At 43.4% G+C, this 19,798-nt stretch overlaps 1 protein-coding gene across 4 annotated transcripts in view; it reads left to right on the forward strand.

Moving 5' to 3' along the window:
• Positions 1–1,284: 1,284 nt before the first annotated feature.
• Positions 1,285–19,798, forward strand: part of CSGALNACT2 (chondroitin sulfate N-acetylgalactosaminyltransferase 2) — a 66,349-nt gene continuing 47,835 nt past the window's right edge. Inside the window, exons 1-5 of one of the 4 annotated variants that reach the window (XM_032786362.2) lie at positions 1,285–1,655; positions 1,781–2,012; positions 2,075–3,075; positions 4,892–4,996; positions 6,417–6,536. The gene's annotated coding sequence lies outside the window, so the exon portion shown is untranslated. Of the gene's footprint in view, positions 1,656–1,780; positions 2,013–2,074; positions 3,076–4,891; positions 4,997–6,361; positions 6,537–14,930; positions 15,018–19,798 lie in introns of those variants that run through there. The other 3 variants (XM_075072696.1, XM_075072697.1, XM_032786367.2) reach the window with 3 other exon arrangements.

A 19,798-nucleotide genomic window follows, 5' to 3' on the forward strand; every position in this document is an offset into this window, starting at 1 on the left:
GGCATCTTGCTTGTCTGCTGGTTTCACTTCAAGCTGATGCGATTTAGCCTTCATTATGTACTTCACCCACATTACAGGGTCAAAATTAATAGGGCAAGCCCACAAACCAGAGATTATTTTTATGAGATTTTGAGTTTTCCTTTTGAATTTCTGGACTTCTACTCGCGGGTTTGGCATATGTCAGAACCAATGTTTCAAACCTACATTCAAACATGCGTTATTCTCAAAGCCTCAGCTCCATCGCATGTTGGCCATGTGAACACCAGGAAGATCTATGTGCAGGTTCAGGAGAGATTGTTGCAGATTGAACTGTCTATTATCTCTTCTTCAGTTTGTCCAACCAGCAGCTAGCGACCCCACGGCATTGCAATGTGGTGGATTTCTCCTGCAGGCTGGGGACACCATCCTCATGTTTTCTGTGTGCTCGAGGCTTAATTCTCGTGCTGGGTGTCTGTGTTGTGAATATGTAAAAGAAAAGATAAAAGGTCTGTTTTTATCTTTTCCTTGGGGGGGAGAGACGTTGCTACCCCATAGTGCCCAATTCGTGTAAGTGTTGCAGCCACGAATCTACTGTTGCTACGTCAAGGGACGGTGGTTTGCTGAGGGACACCCAATCTATGTCGGACGTGCGTGGCCGATGTGTGGTCCAGGTCTGGCGGGGTGTGTGGGATTCTGCAATGCGAGTTCGGTGAGCTCTGATTTACGCATGACGGCGATGGACTTCTAGTAGTCTTTACAGCCGGCGACTCGCGTGTCACCGCCTGCCTGAGGCTGCGCCTGCCAGGACCCACCGAGTTCAGCAAGACTGCCGGTACCTAGGACCACGCACATGTGACCCCTTCCTACACCGCCCAAGTCTGTCGACAGTGGAAGTGGTCGGTAGTCGCAAGCGCCGATCTTGTAAGGCTTTGTTCGTTGCGTCCTGGCTGGGGCCGGGGAGGGTGGCTATTAGGAAGCGCGGAAGGCGGCAGCCCCGACCCTTAAAACTACCTCCAAAGCTAGGGCGGCTTCTGCGATCTATGCGCCCTATCGGGACATCGGGAGCGACGCCGATCCCCGCCCCGCCAGTGCCAGTGAGCCTCCAACGCATCAGGAGCTCGTAGGCCACGATTCCGCCGCGCCGTCCTCGGGCGAGCAGCGCCGATGGCTAGGTCCGGACCAGCCTGACATCGGCATTCTGACGCGGCTACTGCTACCCGCCAGAGCTGAGTTCGTCATAGTCCCGGAGCGGTCATCGCCGCCTGCGACTTTAAGTGAGGGGCATAAATGACGCGGGCCGCGCCTGCGGCCGGTTTCCTGCGCTCGCGGAAGTTTGGCCCGCTCGCCGAGCCCGGGAGGCTGCGGCGGGAGCCGTGAGTTAGCGCGCCCCCGCCCCAGCGCTTGCCGTCGTCGGCCCATGCTCCGGGCGGCTGCGATCACCGGCTTGCGAATGCTTACCCCCCACCCACGGGGTAGTTGCCCCGATCTGTTAGCTTCCTAGCTCGCCGCGTACCTCTCTCGGCTACCGCCTTCCTTCCCTCCGCCCCATAGCCCCCTGGCGCAGCTACATATAGCCCCCTATAGTACCCCTAGTGCAGCTACCTATAGCCCCCTAGTGCAGCCATCTCCTCCCCTTTTCCCTAGCCTCCCGGCGCAGCTACCTATAGCCCCCTATAGTACCCTAGTGCAGCTACCTATAGCCCTCTAGTGCACCCATCTCCTCCCCTTTTCCCTAGCCTCCCGGCGCAGCTACCTATAGCCCCCTATAGTACCCCTAGTGCATCTGCCTATAGCCCCCTAGTGCAGCCATCTCCTCCCCTTTTCCATAGCCTCCCGGCGCAGCTACCTATAGCCCCCTAGTACAGCCACCTCCTCCCCCTCCCACATAGTTCTCCGGCACAGCTACCTATAGCCCCCTAGTGGAGCCACCTCCTTCTCTCCCCCCATAGTCTCCCAGTGCAGCTTCCTATAGCTTCCTTGTGCAGTTACCTTCCCCCATGTCCCCCTGTACAGCTACCCTCAGTCCCCATTAAGTGCAGCTACCTTCTCCGCTCCTGCATAGCCTCCTGGCGCAGCTACTCCCATCCCCCTATAGCCCCCCAGTGCAGCTACCTCCTCCGCTCCTGCATAGCCTCCTGGTGCAGCTACCCCCAACCCCCTATAAACCCATTGTGGAGCTACCTCCTACCCTCCACCTGGCATAGCTACCCTTCAGTCCTCTGTATCCTCCTGTGCAGCCATCTCCTTCCCCTCTCCTCATAACCCCCAGCGCAGCTGCCCCCCATCTCCTTCCCACCATAGTCCCCTGGCGCAGCACTCCCTAGCCCTCTGTATCCTCCTTGTGCAGCCATCTCCCCTCTGTCCCATAGCCCTCCGCCACAGCTGCCCCCCATCCCTTTCCCACCACAGTCCCCTTGTGCAGCTACCCTCTTCCCTTGTCCCCATGGGCCTCCCTCCCCCCTCAGCGCAGGTACTCCCATCCCCATGGCTCCCCCGGCGCGGTTATCTCCCCCCCGATTCTCCTAGCTTTTCTGTTTTATCCTCACTTCTTTTTCCAGATGCCTGCACCCCTATCTTTCTCCTTACTTTTCTGAACCCCCCAACCCAGGAATCTCCTCCTGTTGCTATCCCTCCTCCCTGATTCTTCATTCTTCTCTTCTTCCATTTATTTAGCCTCCCCCCACATCTTTTATTTCCTTGCAGTTCTCAAAATTGTGACACTTTTTATTTCTCTCTAACTTCCTTTCTCCCTGCTCCCCTTTCCCTGATCCTTTTAAGACTTTTTATTTTCTGCCTTCCCAGTTCCATCTCCTAAATCAACTTGAGGATCTAATTCCTCTCCTTTTCCCAATACAGTTGGTACTCTTAGCACATACTCCCACCCACATATTTCTCTTAGTATCTTTTTTTACCTCTTATCCCGGTTCCCGGTGAGCCCTTTATATTTCTCTTTTCTTCTGCCATTGCAATCTGTCTGTCACTTTTATTCTCTGTTCTGTACTCCAGCCCCTAGTCTCTTTTGTGGCTCTCTCTCCTCCTCCCACCACCTTCATTCTCCTCTGCAACAGCTGGAGTTTCTGCAGTATCATCTTCTAGGTGAGCTGTGTTTTGTTTCTTTATGAAAACCTGGCATGATCTTAGCTCTTCTGGGTCAGCCTGATATAGACTTGAATGAAAGATCTGAGGAGGTGGAGGGGAAGGGAAAAAAGAGAAGACAGATAAATGCCTCACTACAGACAGGTTAGAAAAGCTTTCATCGTGAGAATGAGGTACCTTAGGATACTGTCTTAAAATTAGTCGCAAATGAAGGAATTAGCCTCCAAAAGAGCAAGACATGGTACTATAGCTCTGTCCCTGTCCTGTGTGTGTGCTCTGAATGTCCACGCTGTCTGATGACCATATTTGGAGTACACAGCATAAGCCTATGCTGGCAGTGTTTGTGTGATGGTTCATATACCGCGTTCAGCAACGAAATCAGCCTTGATTAGATAGGAGTCTCTTTCTTTAACATCCAAGGTGCTTCTGTTTTCTAAATATTTAGAAGTGGTTTGCAAGGTGGCCGATTTCTGTGATGCAAGGGATTTTGCCTCAGATATGGAGGAGTGAATATTAAATGGAAGAGATTGTCCTGGTAGTTTTTAATGCCAAATTAGAGAAGCTTAGTTGCATACTTAGTCAACTTGTGATAGTATGAGTTTCATCTCTCCCTCCCACAAGAGCAGCCTCACTATAACCAGAATTGTAATTGGCATGGCATTGAATCAATTCAGAACTCTGTTTCCATATGACTTGAGTTCAACTATATTTGAGTTCACTGTGTATCTGTTCCACTGTATGTCTTGAGACCCCATTTTGGGACAGTTGTAGCCAAGTCAGGGGATCTAGCTTAAGCACAACCAAAATCGGTAGCTCGGGAGTGAGAATGCACGCATAACAAATACCAGGGTTTGGGTAATATATCTATGTCCTGTTCTCATCACAGTTTAAACCATGTTATAACTGGGTCAGAGGATAACCATGGTAGAACCAATTCAGAGGATTTTTTCTATCTGTAATTTTAGACAAGGTCTTGAGAAGCCATCTTATCCTTCACATGTGGATGCCTTGCATATGTGCATTTTTTTTTTCCAGAAATAAAAAATTACTACTTTCTTGTCACAGACCTGTTCCCAGTTAACTGTTTATTAACATTGTATATATTAAAGAGTACACTTTTGGGAGCTTGGTTCTGTATTACTGCTGAACCGTTTGTAATAGGAGACTGGAGTCATGTGGGATTAGATATCGCTGCAGAACGCTCTCAGCAATCTCAGTTTATCATGACTGCATAATCAATAAACTGTGGCAAGGTATTTATTTGCAATTACATTTCTCCATTTCAGTGCTGTTGGTGTGTTTTGCATTTTAATTCCATACCATCGTCTATGCACAAATCAGATTTACTCTTAGCTCATAGGAACTGTAAGAAAATACAAACTGCATCTGTTTTCCCCTCAAAAGGAGGGAATGCCATGGAAAGATATGAGGGAATCTGCAGAAATCACTATTTTTTGTCAACTACAGTTTTGCTAAGTAACTGATACTCATGAATTGTGCCAAGTAAGCAGAGTTTTTTTTAGTAAGAACTCTACCTGCCAGTCTGTCACCAATTGACTTAAAAAAGCCAATCCTGTTCCTAATATCTGTTTATGTGCTTTCAGTTGATGTGTGATATATCCAGATAGTTCTGCAGCATGCAAAAAAATAAGGGTTTTGAGTGTAAAATTGGAAGATAAAGCTGTTGTTAAAAGCACTTTAGTGCAGTCAAGTTGATTGGGATCTCTATTTTCAAAGAATAATTTCTAGAAACTACCTTTCTAAAATAATGTTTACCTCAGTGTCAAATTAATGTATACTTTTTTTTTTTCTTCAGGCTATGGAAAAATCTGTTCAGCAGCAGTGTGAAATCAAGACTCAGGTTAAGTTCCTTGTTGCTACCCTGTAGTCTGCAGTGGGCATAATATAAAAAAAAAATCAGGTAAATTTCAATCTGCTGCTGACTGAGAATGCTATGGGAAAAACTGTAGTGAGGCCCTGGGGTTATTATGGGAGGTGTCTCCCAAAAACAAAAGGAGTGGAGGAGACTACTCCAAATGCAGGAAGCTGGGAATTAGGTAGAGTAGCTTCCCCACCCTAACCAGCGGTGTTTACTACTAGCTTCTACTCCTTCCCAGCAGCCAGAGGATGGGAGAAGACTTATTGGTCAGACATCTATTAGCCAGAAGGTAATATGAAAAATGGAGTCCCCAAGCATTGTCCAAAGACAGCAACCTGGTAGGAATCCCAGCAGTTGTCAAGGGATGTCCGCTGGGCTTGTCAACAGGTTACTTACCCCTTGGCCTCCCTTGTGGCCTCAAATCTCTCATATCAACCTCTTGGTGATCAGTTGGGCAAACCTCTCCTGACTTACCTTGGGAGTCAGTCCAGTACTGTTGTGCTAGGCTATCGAGAACTGATTTAGGAACAGAGTCGCCTTCAGGTGTTTGGTGTATGGAATATCATCCATAAATGGACACTGTACAATTTGTCAAGTATCAGAGGGGTAGCCTTGTTAGTCTGGATCTGTAAAAAGCAACAGAGTCCTGTGGCACCTTAAAGACTAACAGATGTATTGGAGCATAAGCTTTCGTGGGTGAATGCCCACTTCTTGTGTTGCTTTGTACAATTTGTCTATTTCTAAGTGAAACCTAGGTGGATTTCAGTGATGTTTTTTTTCCTCTAGTGTAGATAACCCTGTGCATCCCAGGTTTCTGCACCCCCTCAACCAACAAACAGGTGCAACGAATAATGCAACACAAACTGCTAAACTTTTATGATTTGTAGCTTGAGAGAATGCCCCTCTCCTGACCTTGCATCAGTACCTTATGAAGAGACTATTTCAGGTCACTAAGCTTGCTGCATGGTAGTGGAAATTGCATAGCATTACTCTTGCCCTTGAAACTCTCCTTGCTTTTAGTGGGGAGAATCCCTATGCTCTGTCTTGAACTTTGGAGTAGTAGAGCAGCAACATCTGAATTGCTCTCTGCCTCAGAGCTGTCATAATCTAGATGAAGATCCAAGTGGGAATGGAGTTCTGACTTACTCTGTTTCCACTTAGCATGTCTTTCCCCAACTTCTCAATGGAGCAACTCAGAGCAGCAGAACTATGAGAAGGCAGGGTTGAGAACCTTGCTGCTGCTGCTCCTAGTGCTGTGAAAATGAAGCTGGCCCAGGGTCCCAGCCAAGAGACAGCTCGCTCTTTTGGGTAGTGATCAAAAAATATTCCAGGATGTAGATATAGGAAGAGAATGTTTCACTTGCATAATGCCTTTTATCCTAGCATCTGAGTGCTTTACAGACCTGATTACATCAAGCTTCTGTGGTCTATGGTGTTGAGAAATGTTATCCCTACTCTGCAGATGGAGAAATGAAAGCACTGAAGTCAAGTGCCTTGCCTGGGGTCTCATAGCAAGACAAGAATGTTACTCCTGATTCACAGTCACATCTTGCAGCAGCAAGAAAACTTGCAAAAGAAACTGGTAACCAATTCAGCTAACTATAGCTATTTTATAATTAGAATAGCCACCAAAAGATGATTGGCAAAAAAACCTCATTCTCTACTAGTTCTGAATTCCAGCTGTCCTACTTTTAAGTGAAAGTGAAAGTGTGGGTGTGGGGGAAGGAAGACGGTTTTGGGAGATAGCTAGCACGCAGCATGTTAGTCCCCTGCATGTTGCAGGAAGCTTACCTGTGGCTTCTGGTGTAAAGGGGGCAGAACAGGACATTGATTGTGGTCCCTTGACTCTTTAAAAAAAAATGTTTGGGCCCATGTTTGGCTCCATGCTGAGAAGTTTGGGTACTCCTGCTTTCTATTGCATTTGTTTTAAAAATATATTCTGAGATACTTCAAATATTATCTTGTGTATGGATAGACATGCAGTCAAAGGTGAACCAGATAGCTTAAAAGATGTCTCCACAACTGTGAATCTTCACCTCTCAATTACATTTTGTATCTGGCCTGAGTTGGTTGGATCTGAAAGACAGGGATGCTGGAACAATTTTTATAGTGGGAGTGCTGAGAGCCATTGAACCAAACTGTAAACCCTGTATATAATGGAAACAACTTCAAGCCACAGGGTGCACCCCTAGTTCCAGCACCTATGCTGAAAGGTGTTACCAGTCATCAACTAGTAATAAATTGATGGATGCAATTCAGAACTTGGTCAAAACACGTTAATACAGCCGCTGCTACTGCTGACACTTGTTACATGTCGTCTTGTTAATCCCAGAAAGGCTAAGAAGGGAGTGAACTGTCTCCTTTGCCACTTTACTTAGATCTTGTCAAGTAAAGATTGAGGCATATCAAAGAGTGCATGGAATGTTTGTACTGTTATTGACTTGCATTATCTGTCAATAGAGCATTTCAATTTTCTGTGTTTTCAGTAAGTGTCTTTCACCAGTGTTATAGTATTTTTATGTTTTTTGTAGTTAACTTTGATCCTTTTTGAATTGTGTTGGAATAAATTCAGTCCTACATGGTGATGAGACAAAAATAAATCTCATTTTCTCAGACTGAGTGGAAGCAATAATTTTAAAAATTGCTGCTAGCACAGTGGTAAAATCATCTATGTAAATCAGCATACCATTGAACTTAACAAAACAAAATAAAACAAACAAAAAAAGCCCTGTGGAAGGTGGCTGAACAAATTTATCGAATTAAACTTGGGGTTCCCAAAAATTTTCTGAGTAGGGGACCACCTCTTGATGGTAAAGAAATCTTTTCTTGCCACCCACAATCAACTTCAACACCAATCAAAATAAACTTGAATGCACTCTCTCTTTCTGCCTTCCAGTCACTTCCTGATTAAAATTGATTACTCCCACTGCACATAAGCAAGCTCAAGCCCACCATGAAATCAATTGCCTCTTCAGCAATCCCTCTCATTGTTCTCCCTGCAACCAGTTCCATGATCCTGGCTCCTGTATCTCCTTAGTCATCTACTGCAGGGTCCTCAGTGCTCCCTGTTTCCAGTGACTTGGGCTATGGATCCCTTGATGGATTGCTCCAATGCAAAGGAGGCAGCTCCTTTTGGTAGCAGCTTCTTTCTGTTCATATTAAGATAGTACTCTGTTCTCAGGAGTAGTAGCTTCTGAGAACATTGGTCCATGAGCCAATTTCTCTTATGGAACTGTAGTCCCTGTTGGCAGTTCTGCTTCCATGTTTTTGTATCCTACCTGGAACTGTGCCCTGTGGGACTGGAATCTGCATCGTCACACAGTGGCCTAGTTCTGCTTGGGCCATAGAGCAGAGGTTTCCAAACTAACTGATCAGATTATGCCAAGAAGTGGTGCAAGTTGTCAATTAACTTACTATTTGAATTGTGCTCCTTGCAATTTACTACTCAAGAAAATAACTTTATTTTTATTATATTTGAGAGTTTCAGAACAGGCACACAATGTACAAGGATGATAATGAAAGAGCAAAAGCACAATGGAGGAGAAATATGCAAATTTAAACAATTGTTTCTGAAAGGTCTGCAGGAAAGAAAACAATGAAGTTAGGAAGGGGATGAGAAGGTGGTTAGAATTTGCAGTGCCCCCACAATTTTGGCAACTAATTTTAAATGTTTGTATAAATTTAACTTTTATTTCTAAAAATTCCTGACCCATTTCAAAATATAGCCAGATTATTATTCCATTGATATCCTAGCTCCAAAACACACAATTTATTCTTCTGGAGAACCTGGCATTGGCCACTGTTGGAAGAAAGGATGCTGCGCTATATGGACCTTTGGTCTTACCCAGTATGCACTGAAACCCGTTTTAGAATTGGTGGTTTTGGAATCTGCCTGTACCTAGCCTCTTAAGGTCGTCTGCTCTTTAATTTCAATGAGATCATGCAAAACTGTTCAACTGATGACTGAGATTTTGTGCCAAGTGCAGCAGATAGTACTAACAGTGGAACTATTTGATTCTGCATAGGCATTAATCCTGGGCATGCACACAGGATATGTCTGCCATCAGTGTTCTCAGTTGGTAACAATGTAACTATCTGGACAATCTGAGAGTCTTCCCTCCCTAGCAAATGGCTATTCTTCTCTTTCTGATCAGGTGTCCACATATCTGCTCTTGAAGTACATGTTGATTCTTTTGAGCCAAATTTGTATAATGGAGGGCTGCAGGTTTCACAGGTTTTAAAAAAAAACTGTACAGTATTCTGGATTGCAGTGCTCAGGAAGGAAGTGAGACTTCCTCAAAACTATGTGCTTCACCTGTCAGAATGAGATATATTAGTTCATGTTTGTAGAGTACTCTGACAGTGCAAGGTGCTCAGATAGAGCAAAGTGTAGAGACTTGAAAAATCTACTGTCCTTGTGTTGACTAGTAAATCTTCCTAGGAAAACTTAAGCCATCGAGAGCTCAAGCTATTTTTAAAAGAGAACCTTCAGATGCACTGTTGCTTTCAGACAAATGGTTCTGGAGTGTTTCTGCTTAAAGCTTTCCCCTAGATTAATATGATGCTTGTCAGTTTCATTAATGCTACTCAGAATCCTGTGGACAGTAGTAAAACTGGCTGGCATCAATTTTTGCTGCTTGTGCTCTTTTAAAGCAGAGGAAGGATCTGTATTTAGAGATGAGACGGGATTAAAAAGTATTAGCCCACCCCTCATAGCAGCCAGGAGCCTCTGGAGTGGATAGGGAGGGTGGGAAAGCATTTCTGTTCACTTCCAGGAGCCTGAGGGAAAACGTGACAGGGATTTAAACTGATGAGCACATACTAGTTAGAGGCTGATAGGAAAGATGATTCCCCAAGCATGGAAATTGTTATTCCAGGATAAGAGTGGCTTTTTTAGGTGTAGGTTAAACCATTTCCAAAGCAACATAAGATAAACTGGAAAAAGACATTCTTATTTCAGGATAAGGCCTGGTCTATATACCGAATTAGGCAAATAGGTCAATATAAGGCAGCTATGCTAACTCTGTAAGTGTCTACACTAAAATGTAGCTTCCACTGATATAACTTGCCCACTGTACTGACTTAGGGCTTGTCTACACTGGCAATTAACAACACTGCAACTTCCTTGCTCAGGGGTGTAAAAACACCCCTTCCCCACCCCCCGAGTGCAGCAAGTTGCTGTGCTGTAAAGCGCCAGGGTAAACAGTGCCCCAACGCTGGGAGCTACACCCCTTGTTTAAGTGTGGTTTTTTTTTTTTGTTTGTTTTAGAGTGCTGGTAGAGCTTTCCCAGTGCTGTATAGTGACCACACAAGGCAGGTTAAAGCGCTGCTGCAGCAGCGCTTTAGTGTTGCCAGTGTAGACTAGCCCCAGGTAACTCCACCTCCACAAGAAGCATAGCGCTTAGATCGATGTAGTTAGGTCAATGCAGTGTCAGTGTAGAAATTGTGTTGCTTACATCGACTGTTGCTGCCTTTCAGAAGCCATCCCACAGTGCCCGACACCGGCAATTAAATTGTTGCAAATGTTCCTGGTGAGAACACACACCACCAACACAAGGAATGTAGTGTGGACGTGCAAAAGTGATTTAATTACTTCAGTGACTGTACTTCAGTGTAACTTAGGTCAACTTCATTTTGTAGTGTACACTTGCCCTTAGGGTATGTCTTCACTACCCGCCGGATCGTTGGGCAACAATCGATCCAGCGGGGGTCAATTTATCACATTTAGTCTAGATGCGATAATTTGACCCCCAAGTGCTCTCTTGTTGACTCGTGTACGCCAGCTCGGCGAGAGGGGAGAAGGATAGCTTAGTGGTTTGAGCATTGGCTTGTGAGTTCAATCCTTGAGGGGGCCATTTAGGGATCTGGGGCAAAAATCTGTCTGTGGATTGGTCCTGCTTTGAGCAGGGGGTTGGACTAGATGACCTCCAGAGGTCCCTTCCAACCCTGATATTTTATGATTCTATGAGAGATGCAGGCAGAGTTGATGGGGGAGTGGCAGCAGTCAACTCAGCGCGGTGAAGACACCATGGTAAGTTGATCTAGTCATGTAACTGAAGTTGCGTAACTTAGGTCAATCCCCCACCACTGCAGACCAGGTCTAAGTGTGTCCGTGTTGGGAGTTACACAAGAATAACAGTGGTTTACATTCACATTTTAACTTACACAGGTATAACTTACTTCCTCAGGGCTTGTCTAATAAGAATCATACTAAGATGATCTACATATGCATTCTACTCTGAGTGACTGCTTATTTCAAGCAGGCCTTTGCCAACATGTGAAGGGAAGAGAACGGGATACTCTGTGTGTATAAGGGTTACAGGAGGGATTCATGATTGGTTTCACTTTGCTGGTGTGGGGCTTAGTTTGCTAAAATCTGGCAAATGCAGGATTGTTTGTATAGTGTTAGGAAGATGTGAGATGCTTCAAATGTTGTTGTTACTACTACTACTATAGAAGTATAGTGAAAAGACCTTTTGTCAATTGAAAACTGTCATTTAGTCCTTACAAAATAGGCACTTTATCTGTCTTAAGAGTGCTAACTTCTTCAGATCTAAACATTCGACTACGTATTAATAATAATCTTTGTATTTATCTTGTGCATTGAATTACTTTTTGTGGCAGGAAATGGGTGAGACGAGCCTGAATCTCCTTTTTTTTTTTTTTTTTTTGCACAGAGGCTGATTACATTTTACATTCTATACCATATTTTTAAGTCAGCTGCTGTTGTGGTCATTTCTATTGGTCCTACGGTATTTGGTTTAGCTATACTGGTATTCAGTCTCTCCTTCATATATAAAAGAACAGAACGATCACAAATTTCACCACTTCCTGAATCAAATGTGAAACTCATGACTGCAAATTAGCTTTTCCACAGCAAGAATAGGGAAAAAGAAACAGTGGAAAGGAAAGAGAGAAAAATCTACTTTGTAATATGTATGTGGATATTTTAGGGGAGAAAAGAGGTGGATTTTGATCACTGTAAATGTTGGGGCATATAATTTAGGTTTTTTAAATAGTCTGGTAGTAAGGAGAATAATAGAAATGTGTTATCAACAATGTGTTTGCATATGATCTTAGAATACTTAATGTCTCGTATTGTTTTTTCTTCTTTACTACTTGGATCTTCAGAGTGTTGTAACATACTTGGGGCACGTGTTTTACTTTTTTCTGGTTATATTTAATGCCCTCATGATGCAAGAAGAGAGAAGCAATAAATACAGCTCACCTTTTTAAAAAACCATGAAAATTCAGTGCAAAAAAATCTGTTAATGTAGCATTATGGTTGAAATGTTTCCTGACTTGTCTGGTTAACTTAGTTATGCTTCCCACAGCAGCTGTAAATCTGCCACGTTGTACATGTGTATTGGTGCATATGTCTTACAACAGATACTCAATGTTACGTGCATGCTATGTGGATAAATTCTAGTTTCTGGGAGAACTACAGTATAACTTTGCCTGATTTATAGTAGCTTAAATTATCAACCATGATACTGCATTGTCTTTTTTTATGTATTGAATATATTTAACAAGCTCAGTATTAGGTTTAACCATATTGGTTTGAGATGATTATGAAGGGTGATTAATCTCTCAGCTGCTGAGCAACATTCCAGGAATATCTGGAAAATTGGCTCATCCTCTGCTGTCCATTGTGTTTACATTGTGAAATGCAAGCTGTAAGAATAGATGTTCTGCACACAACTGCTCCAGGGAAATGCAGCAGTAAAGAGATTGTAATAAACTCTTCAGTTACATTTTTCCTTCTCTTACTGCTGGTTTGTGACAATATACCCTGTGTTCACTCTTGTTTCAAAAATTTAGTTGCATATAATTGACTTGAAGCATTATAGTCCCGCTTACTTCGGTGTGACTGCTCACATGAATAAAATGGGGGTAGGAGGTAGGAAGGAGTTCAGAAACTGTTGTTTAAAAACGGTGCTCAGTGGTCAGCTTTGCAGCAGTGCCTCCCCCCCACTCCCAGAAAGGTGCATAAAGGTACAAAACTTGGGTGGGGCAAGTCTCTTTGCTTCCAGCACCCACCTTCCCTCCCCTAGTCCAGGCAAATGGCAGGCTGGGTTAGGACCTGCTGTGGGCTTTACACTAGTCGCCCCTTTTAAAGGGGAGCTAGGAAGGAATTTTTCCTGCACCACCACAATTGGCTTTGGTGGAGTGTTTTTTTTCACCTTCCCCATAGCGGGTGTGAGGGAAGACCTTTTCTGGTGAGAAGAAAAGGTGGTAGGCCATATATCACAACTTATTTTGTAAGTTTGGGTGGCTGTTCAGTGCAGGTACTCCATAGGGAGGGCAGCCAGTGATCAGATAAATGGCCTGGTAAAGGACTTAAAGGAGGTACTGGATAATGGAACAGAATGGAGGAGGGGATTGCGGACTTCTATGACTGGTACGGCTGGGAGCCAACCCCTCCCCATTCTCATACCCCTCCTTATGAGGGTGGTGGATGATAAGGTCCAAGTCATGGGTTGGCTGGGGGATCTGGATGGAAACAAGGGGGGCTGGTGGAAGCCCCAGAGAATTGATTTGAATAAGCATGGATTTGCCTGCACTGTACACTTTATCTGTTGGGTGGTCCCAGACATCTGTATAATAAAGTTGCGGCCTGATTAAAACCCATAACAAGTCTCCTTTCCTTCTTGCAGTGTACTCAGACAATGTCCTTAGTGTAATTTTATGCCACACATTTTAGGCAAATAGTGTAAGCTAATAAATAACATTCATGAAAGGACACTAAATGTTGGCATGTGCCAATATTTAGTGTGCAGGACTGTTTGGGTTATAGACATGATCAGTGGTTATATTTATCCCCCATTTCACTCATCTCCTTTAATGTTTTGAATGAAGTCAGGCAAATATTTTTCTAAGAATCTGCTCTTGAAGTTCACAAGAATGGAGTCCTTCAGAAAGCAGCATCTTATTGCTTGAATCTGAGAACTCAGGTTGGGCTAACAGATTAGGAATAATTTTACTGCATTTGCTTCCCTGTGAGTATGGAGTAAATGAGTACACTGCATTGTTACGGGGTCACATGTTGCATAGTTTATGCAGCCCTTCTTAGTGAGTGTCTTACTGTTAGGTTATTTGCAGGACCCTTGGCAAAAGTAGGTCAAATTGTTGGCTTGTCATCCTTAACTGTTTCAAAGACGTCAATTCAGATGTGACATACTAACAAAATCCCTTTGATTCACTTCCCTTCCTTTCATAAGCTAGTAATCATGCATTTTTCCCATTTGTGGTTTATACTTAGTCTTGTATGGACTATATTGGTAGGCAAAATAATTGCAACCAGATGGTGCTGCTGCTCCTCCATCAACATAATATAGGAGGAAGAAAAGGCCCCTTTCTAAGTTTTGAGTTGGCTTTGTTTTACACTGGGTTAAAATGTGAATACAGATGAACTGATAAGTGTTGGAAAGTTTCATGGGTTTTTACTTTGATAAACATGTAATTTTTATGTAAAATTAAAACAAACAGCCAGTAAAACTGCTTTGCACTATGACAGAAAATGTTGTAAGTCATCATGGAAAACTGATTAGCACCAACACAAGATGCTCAGAAAAGATATACCTTTTACATGGCTACTTACAATGGGGAAAATATGACAGGCAGTTGTCTGTCTTCAGACAAATGACAGTAGAATCAACATTTTACAAGTTACTTTTTGACCTTCATGCTTTTTACACTCTTGTTTGAAATAAATGTAATTATTGGAGGTGTGGGGGTGAACGTGGTTTTTTTTCTGAGTTTCTCTTGGGGTCTGATCCAATCACCATTGAAGTCAATGAAATGGGTTCCCATTGGTTTCAATGGGAGCTGAATGAGATGTAGATTCACAACAGGTACTTGGGCACTCAAGTCCCACTAGGCTGCATTGTGATTCACAAAACTCCTCCCTAAACTCACTCTGTACCTACATTTTCAGAATAAACGTTTCCTCAGCGCCTGAGTTTTTGCCTTTGATCCCACACTCAGGTCTCCAGAGTGAGGCAACAATCTTCCACCAAAGGCTAAGAACAATTCATGAACCAGGAAAGAGGGGTTCAGCCATGTAAGTCACGTGTGGGTCTGATTCAGTGGGCAGCCTCTGAGTGCACCTACAGGGTTGGGTCTTATTCCAAATATGGCTGCTGGACATGGTAGTGGAGGTACCCCCTTAAGTTTTAGCCCAGAGATTAGACCATTCATCTGGGATGGGGGAGACCCAGGCTCAGTTGCCCCTTCAGGTAGAAAGGGAGAAATGTTCTCAGTGGGATCTCCCACCACTCAGGTGAGCTCTTTAACCACTGAGCTATGGGATATTCGGGTGTGGGGTTCCTTCAGTCTCTCCTGTTGAAACTGTTCCATTGTGAATAAATAATGAATTATTGGAGCAGGGTACTGGACCCTGGGTCTTCCACCTCCCGGATGGGTGCCCTAAGCACCGGCTACAGAGTAATTCTGCCTTTTTTTCTTTTGGGCCAGTGGCACTTTCCTTATTTATCCTCAGTGGAACAGTTTCAACAGGAGAAGATTGAGTGAGTCCTGTAGCTCAGTGGTCAGAGCACTTTCCTGAGTAGTGGGAGACCACTGTTCAGATCCTTTCTCCCCTCAGCTGGCGGGGGGAGGAATGGGGGGCGGAATTCAACCTAGATCTCCCACATCGAAGGTGAGTGCTCTAACCACTGGGATAAAAGTTATGAGGTGTGTACCACCACCCTACTCTCTGGCTCCCTGTGTGGAGTTAGGTGCCTGTTTGTCATTCTCATAAGAAACACCTTAGGCACCCAAGCTGCCTAGCTCCAAGAATGCTGACTTTTTGTGAATTGCCTTCCAAGCCACTTCTCTCTCCCCATTCATTATATGGGGAATCTAGGTACCTGACTCAGGTTTTATGAATCAGTGTTGGTCCTGTTTTCCAGGCACCCAAAAAGTTAGGTGTTGTTACGCTGAGTATCACAATGCCTGAGCCCCTTTGTGATTCTAGTTTTGTTACCAGTGTGATTTAACTATCATTGTGTGACTGATAGGCAGAGTCCTATTATCTCTGCCATAAATCTGAGCAGCATCTCTCTTGGCCTCTGAGGGATAATCTACACTAGAAGCACTACAATGGTACAGCTGCACTGATGTAGCTGTGCCACTGTAGCATGTCTGGTGAAGATGCTCTATGTCAAAGGGAGAGAGCTCTCCCATTGGCATAATAAAACCAACTTCACAAGAGACGGTAGCTGTGTGGATGGGAGAATCTCTTCCACCGACATAGCACTGTTCACAGTGGTGCTTAGGTCAGTGTAACTTGCGTCTCTTAGGAGGGTGGCTTATTCACACCTCCGAGTGACATAAGTTGTGTTGACATAACCTGTAGTGTAGATAAGTCTTGAGTCAGCTTTACTCTGTTTCTGCTCAGAATATGTTACATGCAGGAATTAGAGATACAGGCATCAACCGATACTGTTGCTTAGGTTCTCAAGGGTGGCTGGAAGGGTACTCTTTAGATTAAAACATTTCTTTTCTTTGACTGTCAGTTGGTGGTGGATTGCCTGAGAATTTGACTTTAACGTCGTCTTCATTGCAGGTGACTCTTTCTTCACTTGTGGCTGTTAAGAATATGCTTGTCTTTAAGAGGCTCAGTTGCAGAATACCATCGATTTGCAAATATAGCCATTATGTAACATTGTTTTCGCTGTTTTCTCTGCTGTTTGAACGGTTTTGTATGTGGAGTTGCTCTGTAATTTATGAATACTGTATGTTGACCTGGATACTGGGATGTTTACTTTATGAACATATTGGTTTAGTCTGTAAGAAAACAAGCAGGAAGGACACAATGTCTTAATATAAGCCACTTCATGGTAAACACTAAAGGTTTGTTATGAGACAATTGGAGAGCCCATGACTCTGAGGCTGATGGCTTGACCTGTTATGGAGCCTTGCAAACCTTTTCTTGCCACACAGGTCCAATGGTGGGAATTGGAAGATGAAAAGGATTATAGCAGTTAAAAAGACTGCTTGTTTAGAGAGAGATTTGGTTGTTGGAGAGCTGGTCATACTGAGACGGGCACTCACTGGGGTATCTGAGGAAGGTGTACCTGCCATGATAGGATGATAGAGCTTTAGGAAGTTAGGAAGGGTGTGTGTGTGTGTACTTTTGCTTTAAACTCCCTTTTCTCTCACGTTATGCTTTGTTCCTACTGCTAAACAGTGCTTTGGTTTTAAGAAGGTTGGGTGTGACCAGTAATGACCAGACTCTTGAGGAAAAGAACAGCAGGTGCTGAACTCCATAGGACCTGCTGTTGAGTGTAGTTGGCACAGAGTATTGTAGCCCCAGGTCTGGTCTAAGAGAGGGAGAATTGCTGCTTTCTACCCTAGGAGATGTAACGCCATGCGGCCTGACGCCTAAAGGAGTGCATTCACAGTCCAGAGAAGGGAAAGAAGTGCAGCTTAACCTGTAACCATCAACAGCAAGAAGGAAAAAATGGAAAGAGTAGCACTGGAGGAAATCTGTATCAGGTTTCCTAGGGGATGAGAGGGGTAACAAAAAACTGTTGGCATTTGCCCTGTGTCAGAAAATAAGAAAATCAGCAACAACTCCTGATTTCAGGAGCATTATGTAGCAGCACCTACAAGAGTGTCTAATATGAAACCTGAGACTTGTGTAAAATGTCAGATTTTCTTCTGGCAAAAATACAGCTTTTTGTGTGCACGTGGCAGAATTTTACAGTGTGAATCACTTTTAAAATTGTCACTATCTGCAGTGAGACAATATGTACTGGGGGGAATTTTTTGTGTGTGATTGTTGTGGTTTTGTTTTGTGTTTGGAGTCTGGTCTTTTTTTGAGAAGTGAAGTAAATCCACATAATGTTGTGCAGCTTAAAGAAAGCATAGCATTCTTACCACTGTCTTTTATGATTGAATTATTTATCAGTCAGTCTTTATTTTGCCAAGCAACTGGATTTTTCTGCTCAATTTAATATCAGACATTAAGTGCACTTTTTCAGTAGATATCTGTTAGATATGCTCTGCCACTTGATATTGTATTTTAGGCTCTTCATAAGATATAAAATTGGTGTTATATGCATCTTGTCTTGTGACTCTTAAAATGTTTTAAATTGAAAGCTAAGTAACTTAATGTCACTGTACTCTGTAGTCCTAGTGTGAAAGCATCTTAACCTCCTCATGTCAACATCCCCCCTGTTGACCAGCAGCCTGTCAGCCTCTGTGCTCTTGTGGGGCTCATGACTAGAGTGGAAAAGAGCAATGTCTTTTTAAGGTCAATTTCATATTTATGAAAGATGCCAGATTGACTACTCTGGAGACAGAAGTTCTTTATAAACTAGGCTATTAGATCATCATGAGTAAAGCTCATTGTTGGTCATGCTGCTGTGGATGGTTATGGAATCCATGACTATTACTTGAGTAAAGGGTGGAGGGGAGCAAATAGCATGCCCGAGGGATATTAGACAAATGTAGCATGCTATGGCTAATGAGTGAGGCTGAAAATGATCTTTTAAGGAGCACAGTCAGTTTTGAGTCAGATGGTTTCATAGCGTGGAGCTGATTACCCCTGCATCTTGATCCTCTCTGGAAGTCGCTGTTGCCAAGAGCTCTGCTTCTTTCCATCAGACTTCCTGTTTCTGTCTCTTCCATATCTGCAGCCCCACAGGAAAGGAGTCGCTATAGTAACTGTCTTGATAGATTTCTGTGACTCTTCTGATTTACTAAAATTGTGACTCTGTAGCTTCGTTTAGTCTTCCTGTGATTATCGAGGTTTTTCCCACAACAAAGAACTCACCTGGTCGCCTGGCTTGTGAATTTATGGGCCAATGAGTTTGTGAAAAATGACTGTAATTGCAAGTAAAATGAATCCTTGTAGCTCTGATCTGGCTCCAGATGAAGGATACATGGATTTAGAAGTATCAAGTGTTAGTGATCAGTAGTGCCATGCTAAAATGACATTGTGGTACCTCAGGCCTAAACTCTTATGGTCTTGAGATATTGCTTGTGTGACCTCGATTTACTACTTCCTTTTCTATCCTTTGTGCATTTCTACTGATTTTTAACATCTCTACAACAGAAGAAAAGGAGAACTGCTCCAGCACAAAAACTGGGCTTCAAAGTGAAATTGACGAGACGTGCAAAACTGAAAATGGGTCTATAGCCAACATTGACTCAAGGTCTTGTGTGAGTTTGTAATCCTATTCAATCCTGTCACCGTTAGTGCTGCCTTTCTGTGAATATCAGTTAAGCTAAAATGCATTCCAGGAATAGGCTGCCAGGTTTTTTTACCCTTGTAATGATCCTACAGTCACTACAAATTGTTATTTTCAATCATAACTTTTTCCTTCTCTACATTAATAACTTCAGTTTTTACTAAGAATATTTCTCTTCCCCAGCAGGGAGGATTAACATTCACTGTCTATTTATAACAGATCTCAAGCTGTACTCATTATTTTCTTGTTGTGATCTTCTGTGGGTGGACCACTGAACTCAGCTGGCAAAGTAGAAGCATTGGCCCAAATTAAGGTCTATATACAAACCCCACTGAAGTTAACAAGAGCCTTTCCATTAACTTAAAAAGGCTTTGAATCAATTCAAATGATACAGGTTTACAGGAATTTAACAGTTAAGGTAGTGCTGCAACACAATGTTGAAATACAGCCTTTCTGGAAACTGTCAAATAGCTATTGGGTGTCGAGTGTGGACAAGTCCTTTATGAAGAAATTTAACTGTAGATAAGGTAGCTTCTTCCCCTTTTTGGTGCGTTAAGATTATCTGTAGCTGAAGAAGCCAGCTCACTTTAGAAAACTACTGCAATGAGTCACAAAACATCTGGAAGTTAAGACAATGAAATTT

This window comes from Chelonoidis abingdonii, chromosome 15, assembly GCF_003597395.2.
Source record: "Chelonoidis abingdonii isolate Lonesome George chromosome 15, CheloAbing_2.0, whole genome shotgun sequence".
In the NCBI taxonomy this organism is placed as follows: Eukaryota; Metazoa; Chordata; order Testudines; family Testudinidae; genus Chelonoidis; species Chelonoidis abingdonii.